Source organism: Impatiens glandulifera, chromosome 1, assembly GCF_907164915.1.
Source record: "Impatiens glandulifera chromosome 1, dImpGla2.1, whole genome shotgun sequence".
Taxonomy (NCBI): Eukaryota; Viridiplantae; Streptophyta; class Magnoliopsida; order Ericales; family Balsaminaceae; genus Impatiens; species Impatiens glandulifera.
The window spans coordinates 31,412,000-31,431,090 of NC_061862.1; the positions used below are offsets into that span (position 1 = coordinate 31,412,000).

At 32.2% G+C, this 19,091-nt stretch overlaps 1 long non-coding RNA gene across 1 annotated transcript; it reads left to right on the forward strand.

Moving 5' to 3' along the window:
* Nucleotides 1-10,349: 10,349 nt before the first annotated feature.
* On the forward strand, nt 10,350-11,179 carry LOC124915146. Its single transcript, XR_007096843.1, has 2 exons — nt 10,350-10,857; nt 10,939-11,179. It is a non-coding gene; the product is annotated as an uncharacterized LOC124915146 (long non-coding RNA).
* Nucleotides 11,180-19,091: the final 7,912 nt, after the last annotated feature.

Consider the following 19,091-nt stretch of genomic DNA (forward strand, 5'->3'; position numbering starts at 1 on the left):
AGGTATGTACATACATATTTTGTATTATCTCTGTATAAAATAATTAAAGATACTTCATAACTTGTACCCTTTTTTATTTAGGTTTCTAAAGAGTGTGAAGAATAAGGTGAAAAATAAGGCTAGAATTGAAGCATCCATATGCAAAGCCTATATTCTTGAAGAAATGTCAACATTTGCTTCGTGTTATTTTGAATCGAATGTAAATTGCAAACAAAGACAACCTCAAAGGAACACGGAAGGGTCATTGAACAAAAATCAACAACCAATTTAGATTTCAATTACCTAGGACGTGGAAGTGGTGGTTCAAAGAGATTCATGACCAATAAAGAAACGTTAGTTGCTCACACATATGTCCTACTAAATTGTCCGGAGGTGGATCCATATTATAGGATATTTTGTGGTATCATAATTCTTTATTTTGAATTTGATAACTTATTTTATTTCATTATTTAAGGACATTTTGTGGTATGAATGCTGAAGTAAATCCTAATGAAACGGATTGTCAATTCTTATCATGGTTCTGGTCAAAGGTGATTTCAATTTTCATTATGTAAAGATGTCAAGTCTAATTATGGTTCCGATCTAAACATAATAATAATTCACTTTGAAGGTTTTATAAGAACAAAGAAGGGATCAGCTTGACAAAGATTTAACGTATTTCATATCATTTGTTCCAAAGACTCCAGCAACTAGATATTCAACGTATTTTATTAATGGATATGTGTGGAGAGCTGGTGATTTTGGATCTAATAAATCAACCATGAATAGTGGTATTTGCGTTCATGCAAATGATTCTGATTACTATGGACTTTTGGAGGAGATTATTGAATTAGAATACCCTGGTTCATGTTTACAAGTGGTTCTATTTAAATGTTTGTGGTTTGATCCTATTAGAGGTACTAGAGTTAATGAAACATATAGATTGATTGACGTGAACATGAGACATAGATATACTAAGTACGACCTATTTATTCTTGCTCAACAAGCTATACAAGTTTACTATTCGAACTATCCAACCACAACGAATGATCGTGATTCTGGATGGATGATCATTTACAAAACAAAAGCAAGAGGAAAGATAGAGGAAATATGGACGAATGAAGTGGTGTAACAACAAGAGTATCCTACCTTAGAATTGTATATTCCTCTTCATATTCCCTTATATGATGTGAACGATTTGAGTGATCCCAATGTTATTCATGGTGAGTTAGATAGATTTGATGAAACTGAATTGATTGAAAGTGCTTCGGAAGAAAGTGATCATCTACAAACCGATTCGAATAATAGTACAAATGGAGATGATGAAGATTTAGAAGGAGAAGAACAATCAGGAGATGACATATTTTGATTTTGTAGTTTGAAATGTTACTGTTGACTTAATTGCAGATGATTTTGCTTAATATGTTTTGTTAAATTCTGTAATATTCTAATTATATGAAATGAAAACTAGTCTTTGAACATCGCAGGTTTTATTGCTCGCGAATAAGATGAATAATTACTAAAAATTACATTGAATTTGCATTAAAACGGCATTGTCCATCAATATGCAGTTCAGCGCTAAATAGAAATTAATGCGTATATAGTTGCTATCTAATTATGCATTTTTTACCCGAGAGTTGGAAAATAATTACCAAATATGTCATTGGATCTGCATTAAAAATGGCATTGACCTTAAATATATATTATTGCCAAAACTATTGCAGTCCAGCGCTAAATGGAAATTAATGCATTGATAGTTGCTATCTAATTAGCATTTCTTACCCGAGAGCTGAAAAATAATTACCAAATATGTCATTAAATCTGCATTAAAAATGGCATTGACTTTCAATATATATTATTGCCAAAACTATTGTAGTTCAGCGCTAAATGGAAATTAATGCGTAGATAGTGGCTATCTAATTATGCATTTCTTACCCAAGAGCTGAAAAATAATTACCAAATATGTCATTATATCTGCATTAAAAACGGCATTGGCCTTCAATATATATTATTGCCAAAACTATTGCAGTTTAGCGCTATATTCCACTTTAATGCATAGGTAGTTGCAGAACTCTTTAGTCCAAAATTAATTCGCGATATGTATTATTTAATGCAAAAATTTATGATAATACCTTTTCAATCATCCCAGGAGTTCCGTAATACCTTTTCAACTACGAAATATGAAATACATTATGTATCTTCGCTTCGTGCCTTAGCGCCAAACGGTAAGCAACTTCACCTATTCGATTTGTGACTTGGAAAGGTCCGAAATATTTTGGGGATAATTTATGATATTTTTTTCGAACTGAAATTTGTCGATAGGGTTGGAGTTTGACGAGGGCGCAATCTCTAATTACAAACTAGCATTTGTTCTGTTTTTATCTTGTACCTGTTTCATCCTATTTTGGGCTCTTTGCAGATAGAACTTGAGCAACTGCAGGGTTGCTTCTCTTGTTAGCTAATTTTGGTTCAGCTCTTCAATTTTGAGTCCCCTACAAGTTAAGGAGTGTGTATGGGGGGTTTGTAACCGTAGACGGCTTCAAATAGTGAGATTTGTGTAGTAGAATGGAAATTCGTATTATACCACCATTCTGCTAGGGGTAGAAATTTGTCTCATTGATGCGGTCGCTGGCCAGCCATACAACGTAGGAACATTCCCAAACATCGATTGACGACTTCTGTTTGCCCGTCCGTCTGTGGGTGATAAGCCGACGATAATGCTTGATGCACCCCTTGTAGCTTAAGGAACTCCCTCCAGAAACCACTGAGGAATATTTTATCTCGATCACTTATGATTGACTTCGGCATTTCGTGAAGCTTGAAAACGTTGTTAAGAAAGATTTCCGCTACTGTTTTTGCTGTGAACGGATGCTGCAACCCCATGAAATGAGCCATTTTTGACAGTCTATCTACCACCACAAGGATCACAGTTTTACCCCCTGCTTTAGGTAAGTTCTCAATAAAGTCCATAGAGATTGATTCCCAAACTCCTTCAGGAATTGCTATCGGTTGCAGGAGTCCCTTTGGATCTATCGTCTCTCCTTTGTTTCTTTGGCATACATTACAGGTTCGTATAAACTCTCTTACATCTTTGACCATTCCTACTCATGAATAAGTCATCTGTAATTTTTTAAGTGTAACTAGATTACCTGAATGTCCACCAGTGGGGCTTGAATGCATTGAGGCAATGAGGGTCGACCGCAGTTCAGTGTCAAAGCCAACTACCAACTTCCCTTCTTTTCTCAAGGTACTGTTGATGAATGTAAAATCTAGATGTGAGCTTTTATCTTCTTTGATTTCCTCAATTAGTTTGATCAGGTTCGGGTCTGAACTCCAAGTTAACTGTATGCGTTTAATTATAGGAGAATGATACACCGACAGTCCTGCACATTGTACATCTATACCTCGTCTAGATAGGGCATCCGCTACCACATTGTCATTTCCTTTTTTGTATTGAACAGAGAAGTCATATCCCACCAACTTATATAGCCATTTTTTCTGCATAGGTGTTTGAACTCTTTGCTCCAGCAGATACTTCAACGACTCATGATCTATTTTAACAACAAAAGGCTTATATCGTAAATAAGGTCTCCATTTCTCGATTGCAAACGTGAGGGCCATTAGTTCCCTCTCGTAAGTTGAAGATGGAGTTTTATCACTAGACAATGATCTGCTTATGAATGCAATGGGATGATTTTCTTGCATTAGAACAACACCATTTCCGCTGCCACTAACATCTGTTTCCACAACAAAGGGGATTGCAAAATGAGTAAGGGCCAAGGTTGGTTTAGAGCTCATACATTGTTTCAATTGGTTAAAAGCAACCTCTACTTCTAAATTCCACTTAAAATTCCTTTTTTTAGTAGGTCCGTCAATGGTTTAGCCATCACCCCATACCTTCGAATAAAACGCCGATAATATCCAGTGAGACCCAGAAATCCTCTAAGTTGTTTAATTGACTCAGGTATGGGCCATGTCTCTATTGCCTTCAGCTTCTCCAGGTCTGCAAAAACTCATGCTTTATTAATTATGTGTCCCAGATATGTAATCTGAGTGCACCCAAATTCACATTTGCCCCTGTTGAGGAAGAGAGTATGTTGTCTTAGAGTTTCCAATACCAATGTCAAATGTTTCAGATGTTCTGCCCATGTTGAACTATAAATCAGGATATCGTTAATGAAGACTAGCACAAATTGTCGTAAAAAAGGCTTAAGTACCAAATTCATCCGACTTTGAAACGTGGAGGAAGCATTGGTCAATCCGAATGGCATGACTAAGAATTCATGCAATCCTTCATGTGTCTGAAAAGTTGTTTTATGACAGTCCGTAGGTTTCATTCTTATCTGATGGTAACCTGAGCGGAGGTCTAATTTAGAAAAGAACTCAGACCCGTGCAATTCCTCCAACAGCTCCTCAATAATGGGAATCGAGAACCTATCCTCGATCGTTGCAGCATTCAATTGACGGTAATCAATACACAAGCTCCATGTTAAGTCTTTTTTCCTCATTAAGACCACAAGTGCTGCAAAAACACTATGACTAGGTCGAATGATTCCCTTGTCTAATATCTCATCTACCATTGTCTCAATTTGAGTTTTCTGTAGTGCTGGATATCTATACGATCTTAGGCAAACTGGCTCTGTTCCGGCTTTCAACAGAATTTTATGATCCTGATCTCAAATAGGGGGCAATTCAGTTGGTTTTTGAAACAAGTTTTCAAATGAGGCTAAGATGGTTGTCAGCTCCTTAGATATTTCCTGAACATTTACAGCTGTAATTGCAAAAAATTGACAACTATCTTCTTCTGCATTTTTTAACTACACCATGGCTGCCTTATTGCCTTTTGCTAGCACATTAGACAATTTCTTCCCTTCTAGTATATTTATATTTGTCTGATTTATACCTTGCAGAGATTTATTCTTCACTTCCTTCTTGTATGTGAGTGTAAGGCACTCAAAATCCCAAGAAGACAGGCCCAACGTAATCAACCATTCTATACCCAGAACCACGTCATAACCGGACATGGTCAATACCCTCATGTCGTCTTGAAACTCTTCTTCTTTCATTCTCCATTTTAAACCTTTACAGCAACTTCCACTAATCAGCTCAGAACCATCATCTACTTTCATCGGTAAGTCAGTGGTAGGTAAAATTGGGTGATTGATGTTCTTCAAAATTCGGTTGTTAATGAAATTGTGGGTACTACCTGTATCAATTAGGATAGTAATGGGCATGAGTCCAATTTTTCCCAATATTCTGAGAGTTTGATAATGTCAACATTTGCTTCGTGTTATTTTGAATCGAATGTAAATTGCAAACAAAGACAACCTCAAAGGAACACGGAAGGGTCATTGAACAAAAATCAACAACCAAATTAGATTTCAATTACCTAGGACGTGGAAGTGGTGGTTCAAAGAGATTCATGACCAATAAAGAAACGTTAGTTGCTCACACATATGTCCTACTAAATTGTCCGGAGGTGGATCCATATTATAGGATATTTTGTGGTATCATAATTCTTTATTTTGAATTTGATAACTTATTTTATTTCATTATTTAAGGACATTTTGTGGTATGAATGCTGAAGTAAATCCTAATGAAACGGATTGTCAATTCTTATCATGGTTCCGGTCAAAGGTGATTTCAATTTTCATTATGAAAAGATGTCAAGTCTAATTATGGTTCCGATCTAAACATAATAATAATTCACTTTGAAGGTTTTACAAGAACAAAGAAGGGATCAGCTTGACAAAGATTTAACGTATTTCATATCATTTGTTCCAAAGACTCCAGCAACTAGATATTCAACGTATTTTATTAATGGATATGTGTGGAGAGCTGGTGATTTTGGATCTAATAAATCAACCATGAATAGTGGTATTTGCGTTCATGCAAATGATTCTGATTACTATGGACTTTTGGAGGAGATTATTGAATTAGAATACCCTCGTTCATGTTTACATGTGGTTCTATTTAAATGTTTGTGGTTTGATCCTATTAGAGGTACTAGAGTTAATGAAACATATAGATGGATTGACGTGAACATGAGACATAGATATACTAAGTACGACCTATTTATTCTTGCTCAACAAGCTATACAAGTTTACTATTTGAACTATCCAACCACAACGAATGATCGTGATTCTGGATGGATGGTCATTTACAAAACAAAAGCAAGAGGAAAGATAGAGGAAATATGGACGAATGAAGTGGTGTAACAACAAGAGTATCATACCTTAGAATTGTATATTCCTCTTCATATTCCCTTATATGATGTGAACGATTTGAGTGATCCCAATGTTATTCATGGTGAGTTAGATAGATTTGATGAAACTGAATTGATTGAAAGTGCTTCGGAAGAAAGTGATCATCTACAAACCGATTCGAATAATAGTACATATGGAGATGATGAAGATTTAGAAGGAGAAGAACAATCAGGAGATGACATATTTTGATTTTGTAGTTTGAAATGTTACTGTTGACTTAATTGTAGATGATTTTGCTTAATATGTTTTGTTAAATTCTGTAATATTCTAATTATATGAAATGAAAACTAGTCTTTGAACATCGCAGGTTTTATTGCTCGCGAATAAGATGAATAATTACTAAAAATTACATTGAATTTGCATTAAAAACGGCATTGTCCATCAATATGCAGTTCAGCGCTAAATAGAAATTAATGCGTAGATAGTTGCTATCTAATTATGCATTTTTTACCCGAGAGTTGGAAAATAATTACCAAATATGTCATTGGATCTGCATTAAAAATGGCATTGACCTTAAATATATATTATTGCCAAAACTATTGCAGTCCAGCGCTAAATGGAAATTAATGCGTAGATAATGGCTATCTAATTATACATTTCTTACCCAAGAGTTGAAAAATAATTACCAAATATGTCATTATATCTGCATTAAAAACGGCATTGGCCTTCAATATATATTATTGCCAAAACTATTGCAGTTTAGCGCTATATTCCACTTTAATGCATAGGTAGTTGCAGAACTCTTTAGTCCAAAATTAATTCGCGATATGTATTATTTAATGCAAAAATTATTGCGGTTACCTACAATCTAAATTTTTTAATCCACCACGTAAATATTCTTTTTGTGCCAAACACTCCCCCTAAACGCCAAACTCTCCCTCCATTCTATCATTTCTACATTTCATTCTCTCTCTCCAAACCTCTTTCTCCATTCTCTCCGCCCAAACCCTAGATCCCCAAATCGTAGCCAAACTCCTCCGCCTCTTCAAACTCGTTCCCCCATCGTCGTCCGTTCAAACCCGTTCCCCCATCGTCGCCCACATCCTAAGCCCTACCCTCCCCAAATCTCATTCTCTAATACCCGATTCTCTAGCCAAACCCTCTACCTCCCCTAGACGCTTCTTTAGCTAAACCCGCTGCCTCTCTAGCCGATTCTCTAATACCTCGTCGCCCTTATCTAGTTCCACTTCTATCCTTCTTAACGGTAATGTTCTTCTCGTTCTTATCTATTGATTTTGTTTATTGTTGATATTCTTGTCTATTATAATTTTTCCTAATGGTTTAGAGGATATTATAGTTTTCCCTAATTAAGTATTATTATGAACCAATTCCTATATTACTGTATGAACTATGTTTATATTACTAAATATTGTTAAATATTATGGTTATGCTATGTATGAACTATGTTTATATTACTAAATATTGCTAATATTCCTAGATTGTTAAATATTTAGTCTAGATTGTTATGTTGATATTACTATATCGAAACCAATTCTTATATTACAGTATGAACTGTTTATATTCTGTTTATATTACTGAATTAGACATTATTGATGAATTTATATTATGTTATAAATGTAAGCTGCTATGAACCAAGTTCTGTTCAAGTTCTGTTACATTTATGTATGAACCAAGTTCTGTTCAAGTCTAATATGATTCTGCAATGCAAATAGCTTATAAATGTAATTTGAAATATGATGATTATAGCTTATTTGAAATATGCTGCAATTCAAATAGCTTATAATAGATATTGTTTATAGTTCAAGTCTAATATGATGCTCTTAGATTATTTATTTGTGTTGACATGTTAGTTAGTATAAAATTAAGTTATAGTTTAGGGTTGTTTGAATATCTTATTTAACTTTTAAAACTACAGTTTCTTCAACTTTGAGTTCTAATTGCTTTTGTATTTCATATTGGTTGAACATAGTATCTTACAATATGAGTAGACAAAAATCTTAAAGAAAATGGGATCTAACTGAATCTGAATATACAGAATCTGACGAGGTATGATTTGGTTGATAAAGTTATAGTTTGGTTAATAATATTATTTATGTGTTTACGAAGCTTATTACTTGTTGTAGGATGTACGTGAATATGAAATTGGTGATAGAAGAACAATAAAGGACAAAGAGGCTCCAAAGACGAAAGCTTCAATTTCTAAACGTGCCAAAATGGTAATATCCCCCAAACAAAAACAACCCTCTTCAAGACGAACATCCCTAAAACAACCACCCCCAACTGCAGCCAAAAAAATGTCTTCTAAAAAGAAGGCCTTACCCCCAAACAATCCTTACCCCCTAAACAACTCGTACCCCCCCCCCCCCCAAGAACCCTTACATCCCCAAACGAAAAGTAATCCGAAAAAAAGTACAACTCACTTCAACTCAAAAACCCCAAAACCAAAAATCCAACCAAAATAAGAAGTCTACTCCAAAGAAACTGCCTTCAACTTCAGTTCAACAAAATCTTCAACTAATCCCTTCTGAAGGATTAGAAACTCAACCTGACACAACAGATGTTGTGGTCAATCGTGCCCTCATCCTCGACAATACATACCCAATACAGCCATCCTCAAATATTGAAACAGAAGATGAGGATGAAGAAGATTCAAGGGAGGATGTAGACCTAGATGATCTTTCCAAATCATCAAAGACCTACATAGAAATTGTTGGAGAGAAGTAAGTTTATTCATTTAAGTTATGTGTATATTGTACTTTAGATATATAAAATGACTTCATTTTTAACCCTTGTATGTTTTTGCAGCTTCTATCTAGATATTTTGAAAGGCATACATAGAATTATTACGGGTTATTGGAGGGGGCCATACTTGAACTGGAATCAAGTTCCCGAAGACATTAAGAACATTTGGTGGGAACAATTCACGGTATGTTTTGTTGTATTACTATAATTGATTTTCATTGTTCTAAGTCTTTAACAAATTTATATAACTGATTGTAGGAGACATTTGAGTGGGATCCCATTAAGGAGGCGGATGTGAATAAACTTTTCAAGAGGAAGGGTAGTGCCAAGATAAGAAATTTTGTTATTATGGCAAAATCCGGTATGAAAAAACCCTCACACGTTACCCTTGAAGACTGGAACAAAATGAAAACCAGATTTAATGAGCCAAAGTATAATCAGAAGTACACAAAGGCTAAAGGAAATTGAAATAAATATAAAGAAAACGGTGGTGCTACATATTGTGGGGGTTCAATCTCGACTATAGAACATCAAAGAAGATTGGTAATTAAGTAATTTATTTATTTGAGTTGTATTTAATTGATTAAATTTTATATTACTAACACCTAAATTTATAATTTATAATAGACAAAGGAACTTGGTAGACCCCCTTCCCTTCTTGAAACATTTGAGAAGACACATAAAAAGAGGGATGGTACATGGAGTGGAAACATGGCAGCAGAAGTTGTGATAATATTAATGTTTTATGTTCATTAAAAGGTTGAGCTTTATTTTTTATACACAACTAACTATATTTTATTTGTTATGCAACAATCTTTTACTCAACTCCATCAAACTCAAGAAACTTTGGATCTAAATGAACAGAAATCTAAAACGGAATTGTGGATGGAGGCAGCAGGGCGTTCCAAGAACGAGCGTGTGTTTGGAATAGGCTATATGGGCCGAAAACAAGTATTCGAAAATGGACAATCCAACACACAATTTTCTTTGGAGTTAAATACACTTAAAGAAATCGTTATTACTTTACAAACTATAAATTCTGAGAAAGAGAAAGAGATTGCACTACAAAAAGAAGAAGTTGAGAGATGTAAGGTAGAGTATGTAGAACAACAAGAGAGAATTAAACTGTTAGAGTCCAATCAAGTTGAACTAATTCAGAACAAAGTTGTTCTTCAAACTTAAGTACAGTTTTTTAAATGAAAAGTTTGACACTTTCCTAGAAGTATGGAATAAGTCATGACAAGAAAAAAGATCCCAAACATTCCTATCAGGACAGATGATGAAGAAGGTTAGTCATTCAACTTTTAATTTGGTAATATGCTTTATATTCAAATGAAATTCAATTAATATGCTTTATATTCAAATGAAATTCATATGCTATTATCATAATGCTATTAATGTTAGTTATAATAATAAAGATATAAGTATATTGAATTATAGGTTTGAACAATTAATAGGTAGATTTAAGATTGTTGAATTGTAGGTTAGTGTTTTATGAAATTTATTTAGTAAGTTTTTAAGTGATTTTGTTTTATGTTCAATATATGAGTTTTTTAATGTTTTCAAGTGATTTAGTTTCATGTTTAATATTTCTAATTAATAGGTTAGTGTTTTTTTTAATTTATTTAGTAAGATTTCGAATGATTTAGTTTTATGTTCAATATATATGAGTTTTTTATTGTTGTCTAATTAATAGGTTAGTGTTTTATGAAATTCATTTAGTAAGTTTCAAGCAATTAAGTTTTATGTGCAATATATGAGTTCTTTTAATGTTGTCAAGTGATTTCAATTCATGCTTATGTTTCCAAGTGGTTTAGTTTTATGACCAATATATGAGTTGTATAATGTCGTCAAATGCTATTGGAGAATGTACCATGATGGGTGTGATGGGTCTTGGGCTTCAGAAGCTGTAAGAAAATTAGAATTGTATGTTGTTCAATATATAAACTAATTAGTCAATATAATTTCTCATTTTGTTGAATTGATACAGGTTTGGACAAATAGATATGGATGGATTGAAACTAGCATAATTAGGAGTTATTTGGAAATGCCATTTTGTGAAAAATTTGGCATGTTTTTGTTAATATTTTTGGTCATATTTATGGAACAAGTACAAGTAGTTGGTGAATTTCATTTGCAAATGTGTTTTGCAAATTTGTAATGAATTTATGTTGGTGTACTAAGAATTGATACAGGAATCATTAATGAATATAAGCTGGTTTTGGTTATTATTTATATATAGAAATTTGAATTCAATTGAATTACAATATTTGTTTTTTAAATATTGCGCTGAAGGTTGCAAAAATTATGTAAATTTATTGCAAATTTTGAAAATATATTATTTTGAATTATGCAAATCGTGCATTACAAATAATACAAATAAAGTTGCATCGATTATTGTTAATATTAATACAAAGTTGTGAATAAGGTAATTGCAGGAATAGTTGTAGTTTTATCATAATGCGAAGAAAGTTGCATATATGTATAATGCAAATGATAATGCTATAATATACGAAAATATAATTTTGGTAATATAAATAGAATTTTAAACGAAATAATGCAAATTGAATTGCACACATATTTGTAATTGATTATGAAAATTATAAATATATATTAGGGGAGGGAAAATAGTGAGGGAAAAAAAGAGGGAATGATATGGTTGTCTAGGTGGCATACACCACATCAATGACTCATCTGCTTTCTCTCTAGTTTAATTAAAAAAATGAAGAAAGAAAGAACCGAATGAATAGAAGCAAATAAGAAACTAGAAACCCAGAAACTTTCTTCTAATCATAAATCCTGAATTTTACTGTTTGTTTCTTATTCAATGAAAACCCTAAATCTTAGTGAATGAGATTCTCGTCATTGTCGTTGTTCTTTCACCTCAGATCTAGGTCGAGTTCACTCAGTATCTCGATTTGATATTCACTCTGAATCTTGAATGAAGATAGGCTTCTGCCTTCTATAAGTTTATTCTAAGGTTATCTTCCACATTTTTCCGTAGTAGGTGCGTTTTAATTTAATATTTAGTCCTTATCTCAAATGTCTATGGTAGTTTTGGATGTTATTCTTTTATCTGAATATAGATTGTAGATGTCAATGGAGGCGAATAAGGCAGAAGCTCTAGAACCTCCAGAACCTAATGCCTATAAGCTTATTCTAGAGCCACCTCCCGCCCTTTCTCCGTCACAGGTGAGTTCCTTTCAATACCTAGTCTTATGTTTATGCTAATATGTCAGCATTTATGTGATAATGTTATATATTATTTATGTTTATTGATATGTAAGGTCAATTTTTTTGGAAAATTTGTTTGTATGGGTGTAAATTGAGTTAGTTTATATTAGTATAATAATCATGTAAAATATGTATATATCTATTATATCATATTTATGCAGCAACAATACATTGATTAATTAAAGATCTGAAAACTATGACACAGGAAACAAATGAGAATTCAAGTGGGTTATAATTGTTGTGTGATTCGTCAACCTCCAAAAGCGTTAATATACCACAACTGGGAATGCTTTTTTCATCCGAAGAAGTTCATGCTTTTTATCAATCATATGTCCAAAATCTTTGTTTTGGTATTAAAAAGAAGAGTTCCAAAAAAGGAGATGACGGACAGCCGAAGTATTTATGTTTTGGATGCGCCAAAGAAGGTAAGCTTGTTTCTAGATGAAATAATATTATTAATCATAGACTTTCTAGTAGAACGAATTGCAAAGCAAAGATTAATATTATAGTTAGAACGATGGATTCTTTCAAATTACAAGTATGCGACTTGAACATAATCATACATTAAGTCCAACAAAGTCACGACATTTCAGATGTTATAAAGTGTTAGATTCTCAAACAAAGAGAAAATTAGAGTTGAATGATCAAGCTAGAATTACTTTGAGTAAAAGTTTTAAATCATTTGTTGTTGAAACTAGTGGTTTTGAAAATTTGTCATTTGATGAGAGAAAATGCCGGAAATATGTGGTTGAGGCACGACGATTAAGACTTGGGAATGGTGATGCAGAAGCTCTGAATAATTACTTTTGTCATATGCAAAGTAAAAATGAAAATTTCTTTTATATGATTGATGTAGATGACATTGGTCGTATAAAAAATATATTTTGAGCTAATGGAAGATGTAGAGCTACGTATGAGTATTTTTATGATGTTGTTACATTTGATACTACTTATTTGACTAATTCTTATGATATGCCATTTGCTCCGTTTGTTGGAGTAAATCATCATGGTGAGTCTGTGCTGCTTGGTTGTGGTTTAATTTCTAAAGAAGATTCTGAAACTTTTATTTGGTTATTTAAAACATGGTTGACATGCATGGGAGGCCGAGCTCCACAAGGTATTATTACTAATCAATGCAAAGCCATGGAAATTGCAATTGGTGAAGTATTTCCAGATTCTCAACATCGCTTATGTCTTTGGCATATCACAAAAAAAATTCCAGTCAAATTTAGTAGTTATGCTAATTATAAGCTCATAAAGAACTTGAAAAATATTGTGTACAATTCATTGACAGCCGAAGAATGTGATAGTAAGTGGAAGAGATTTATTGATGAATTTAATTTGGAGGAAAATGGTTGGTTGAATTCTTTGTATAAGATTCGTCATAAGTGGTTGCCTGCGTTTGTGAAAGATAAATTTTAGGCTGGGATGTCAACTAGTCAAAGAAGTGAAAGTATGAATTCATTTTTGATGATTATGTGCATTCGAAGATAACATTGAACCAATTTGTTGAACAATATGATAGTGCCATGAAAAGCAAGATTGAAAAGGAAACTAATTCAGATTTTGTGTCTTTTAATTCTTGTTTTTCAACCATTAGTGTTCATCTAATTGAGAAGCAGTTTTAAGTTGCGTACACAAATAAGATCTTTAAGATGTTCCAGAATGAAATGAGAGGCTTGATGTATTGTAACACTTCATTAGTGAAGGGCTCCACTTATGTATTTAATGTGGTAGAAAACGTATTTAGGAAAGATGAAACTAGTAAAATAGACATTACCTTTCAGGTACACTATAGTGAGTCACAATGTGAGATGAAGTGCTTGTGTCGTCTCTTTGAGTTTCGAGGAATCTTGTACAGGCATTTGATTTTCGTTTTGTTCCAATTGGATGTCCATATAGTTCCTGAAAAGTATATTTTAGATCGATGGAGGAAAAACATCAAGCGTAGGTATCAAGGAATGACTAATATTTATGATGACTCGTGTTGTAATAAGGAAGAAAGACAAAGAAAAAACAATCTTCAACTATTGTTACATGAAATATCAGATCTTGGGTCAAAAGATGACGAGAGTTACTTCGTTGTAACACAAACATTGGAAGAATTAAAACAGAAGCTAATGGATAATAATCTTATTGTATCATTGGGTGATGATCAAAGTTACAACATAGCACATATGGAGTCAATGGCTGGGAAGAAGAAATTATATAGTCCATTAAAAGTAAGATCTCGTGGATGTCCACCAACAAAAAGAAACAGTCAAAAGTTGAGCAAATTGTAAAAAAAGCGGCGACACAATCTCGAAAAAGGGTAAGAAGTATAATGTATCCAGTATATGGTCAACCACAACAGTCAACAACACTGCCTTCCCAACAGTCAACCAAAAGTTGAAATGTTTATAGCACATATTCATAAATATTTTCTATTTAAGCTTCATAAAATGTTTTTAAATATCTAACTTACCTACTTTTGTGACATATGACATCCCCACATCAAGCGATACAAGCTAGAGGTTTTTATCTACATCATTCACCACATCAAGCAATGCAAGTTGGAAGTTCTTATCTGCAATATTCACAATCAACTGAAATTGCTGCAATAGATCAACAAGGTTTATTCCCTCAATCAACAAGATAATTTTAAAGTTAATTAATTGATTTCAAAAATCACTCATCTATACTAATAAAGAAATATATGAACAGATAATAATATCATTTGCCAAGATCTTGTTACAAGTAACAAAACCTTGAACTTATTGGGAAATATTCTCAGGAATAACATGTATAGGAACGTACAGCAATACCCGGAAGCATCCAAACTTCCCAAAGTCTTGATTGTTAGAATTGATTCTGCAATCTAGTTTTGAGTTTTGATGTGTTAATTGCAATGTCACAGTAGTGATGTGTGACTACGCTACGCACTTAAGGTTTGTCTAGAAGTTGTGGCTAGATTTGCAGAACCATGTTACCGTTCAACCTTTTCTTAAATATATATGTATTTCATAGTTTTTAAGCTTCAACTTTAATGTATTATTTCATTGATGAGATTGACACCAAATATGGATGTTTGAAAGTTTATAGTATAAATGCAACCTATAGTTGCTTCATAAAAATAATGTTTGTAATTTTAAGACTGACTTTGTTGATCATATTCTTTAGATAACATTAAATTTTGATATGTTAACTTGTTTCATGTTGTAGATAGCAATAGTTGGCCGACCAAATGTTGGAAATTTAAGTCTTTTGAACGCTTGGAGAAAAGTATGTGATTCTCATATGACTTTTGGAGTATTTTGTTGTATTAATATGATGTATTGGTATTTTTTGTAGTTGAAATATGTTTGTGGTGTTTTCTCAGAAGTCGTTACTTCTAAAACAGTTTTTGCTTGTCCATGAGGTAAAACTAACAATTAACTTTTAAAAGCTCTAGATTATAACTTAATGAATGTTCTATCGTTTTATGATATTTAATCTGATATTTGTAGGGTTATTTATGAATGGTGCTTGAATAAATGTTTGTTGTGGTTAAAAGAAGTATATAATAGTAATAGTGGTTGCTGCTGGATCAAGATGTGTGGAATTCTTCATTCAAAGAAATGAAAGTCTAAGTGATTTGAAGGAAGAACATGGTTGTCATCTATCCTAATTTCCTAGTTATGTTTGTTAATTCAAGTTAGGAAATGCTTGATAGAAAGTGTAAGGGTAGTAGTTGTATGATAAGACTATACTTTTGTTTGTCTATGTGTGAGAGGTATTTTGGGAAGTTTTGCAACTTCGTAATTGTATAAAATATAATTTTGACATCTCCAAAACTCAAAAAAAATGACGACAAAAGCATAATTTATGGACCTTACATGCATGAAATATAATAGTTTGTTATTGTTCCATTGTTATAACATATTTAATATTGATGGTATGATGCATGTAAAATACAATATTTGAAGTATTTTTATTTTAACTTGTAAAACTGCAATTTAGAATGGCTTCAATTCAAATCAAGGTTGTTTTTATACAAATTTCTATGATGAATTGGAGTGTAACTTTTTTTTCAATATTTTGTGTCAATTCTTTATTCTCTTAAATATTATCTAACAGTCAATTTGTTATGAAAATAATTCACCAAGATTATACTGAATCTTACATGTATTTCTAACTATTAGAAGATAGTTGGTCTCATACTCAAATCTAAGACTTCAATATATGAATTCCAATTCAAGACCTGTATTATAGCACTCTACCAAGATACAAGTCATAACTATACATAAATAATAAAACAGTAAGCTATTAATTGTGCTATTTTAGACATATAATGAATGATAAATATTACAATAAAAAGACTGACTTTGTTGAAAGTATTCTTTAGATAACAACATCCAAAGTGTTTTATTCATAGCATTTTCTTGTTTATTCTTCTTCTTCCCATCCAAAGTGTTTTATTCTATTAGCTACACGAGCATCATCATCATGAGAGCTTTAAGCTCTATATTTAGGTGCTTTCAAAGCATAAATGTCACTTCATGTATAACATCTTTAAATTCTTTGAAACAAAACTTTTATGCTCCATCTTTACCAGTTATAGCATTCTGCCACTGACTAATCAATACCAGATAATGCCTGTTAATAAATACACGCAATATGTCAAAGATTAGCTCAACCCATAATAATTTATTTCTACCTACTAAAATATTTGAAATTTTACATAATGTTACTTTTTAAGTTTCATTTTCGCATTTTATAACTTTGAGAAGGACGTAATAATCGAAACAGATCAGAATCGTTGTTTCTAAGAATAGAGAAACTATCATCTTCATCCACTACAGTTTCATAACTCCTCATAAGTGATAGATGCAAACATAAATCGATTTCTGAATCAGGTTCACCTATATTGTTCAATAAGCTTCCAACTAGTTGGGTTAAAACTTACAGTTGATCTCATCTCACCTCTTAGAAATAAATGGCAATCAAAAGTCCATTCTGCTCACTAAAATACTCTAAAATAAATGGCAATCAAAAGTCCATTCTGCTCACTAAAATACTCTAAACTTTTCTTCATTGTACAACAGTGCATTTATTTGAATCCTCTTATCCACATCCCATATCTATTTACTTATATATAGTAAATGCAGAAATTTCATTATTAGTTTGACGAAAGAAACACACGTTTCAGTTATTTCTTGCGAGAGTGACAAAGAATGAATAGTTTTGAACGAGTATTGTAACCTCGAAGATAAAGTTCTCTATATTAGCGTTTGGATGTGGGATCATATCCTAATCATCGAAAACGACCGAATGTTGTTACGAAAATGCGTATTATCATAAACATAAAAGGAAAGGAATATGATAATAGAACGCACCTACGACGGCACCTGCGACGAAGAAAGGGCGGAAGATGGCCTTAGAATAAGATAAGCGACCTAGATCGGAAGAATATAAATCAGGATACTGAGCTAGATCTGAGGTGCAAGAACAACGACAATGACAGTATTTTATTCCCTAAAATATAGGTTTTCATTGAGGAAGAAACAAACAGGAAATTTGAAGGAAAGATATTGGTGCTCGTTTCTTATTTGCTTCGTTCGGTTCTTTCTTTCCTTTTTCATTTTTTATTATTATTTTAATTAAACTGAAGCAGATGAGTCATCTGCTGAGGTGTATGGCCACCTAGACTGCCAGATCATTCCCTTATTTTTTCCCTTACTATTTTACCTCCCCTATATCAACGCTCATAAACTAATTAGTCAATATAATTTCTCATTTTGTTGAATTGATATAGGTTTGGACAAATAGAGATGGATGGATTGAAGCTAGCATAATTAGGAGTTATTTGGAAATGCCATTTTGTGTAAAATTTGGCATGTTTTTGTTAATGTTTTTGGTCATATTTATGGAACAAGTACAAGTAGTTGGTGAATTTCATTTGCAAATGTGTTTTGCAAATTTGTAATGAATTTATGTTGGTGTACTAAGAATTGATACAGGAATCATTGATGAATATAAGATGGTTTTGGTTATTATTTATATATAGGAATTTGAATTCAATTGAATTGCAATATTTGTTTTTTAAATATTGCGCTGAAGGTTGCAAAAATTATGCAAATTTATTGCAAATTTTGAAAATATATTATTTTGAATTATGCAAATCGTGCATTACAAATAATGTAAATAAAGTTGCATCAATTATTGTTAATATTAATGCAAAGTTGTGAATAAGGTAATTGCAGGAATAGTTGCAGTTTTATCATAATGCGAAGAAAGTTGTAAATATGTATAATACAAATGATAATGCTATAGTATACGAAAATATAATTTGGGTAATATAAACAGAATTTCAAACGAAATAATGCAAATTGAATTGCACATATATTTGTAATTGATTATGAAAATTATAAATATATATTGCGAAGATTATTGCAGTAAGAAATTTAATATATTATTGCAAAGAGTATTGCGTAACATAATTTTATAAACTAATGCAGTTTTCATTGAAGGTACGTTTTCATATAAAATGTGTAGATATTGCAGTATTTGTTGAATATACTTTTATATAAATATGCAAAATTTATTGTTTCATTTTCATATATTTGTTATATTGGCTATTGCGAAACATATTGCAGTTCATAATTTTATACGTTAGTGCAGTTTATGTTAATATATTTTTATTGTTAAATAGATTTATCTTATTGGAATTTCTATTGCAAAACATTAAATTTATTAATAAAATATATATTGTAAATCTTATGGCAAATATACTTTAACCATGGTTAGTTACCGTTTTAGAAAAAGTGGATTTTCTGCAATATCTCTGTATTTAGTGAAAATATTGTTGAAACAGTTAATGTAAACACCAATGCAAATTTGCAACCAGCGATTTGTAATGTTTTCGGGTAATTGCAAATGTGGTTGTGAAAT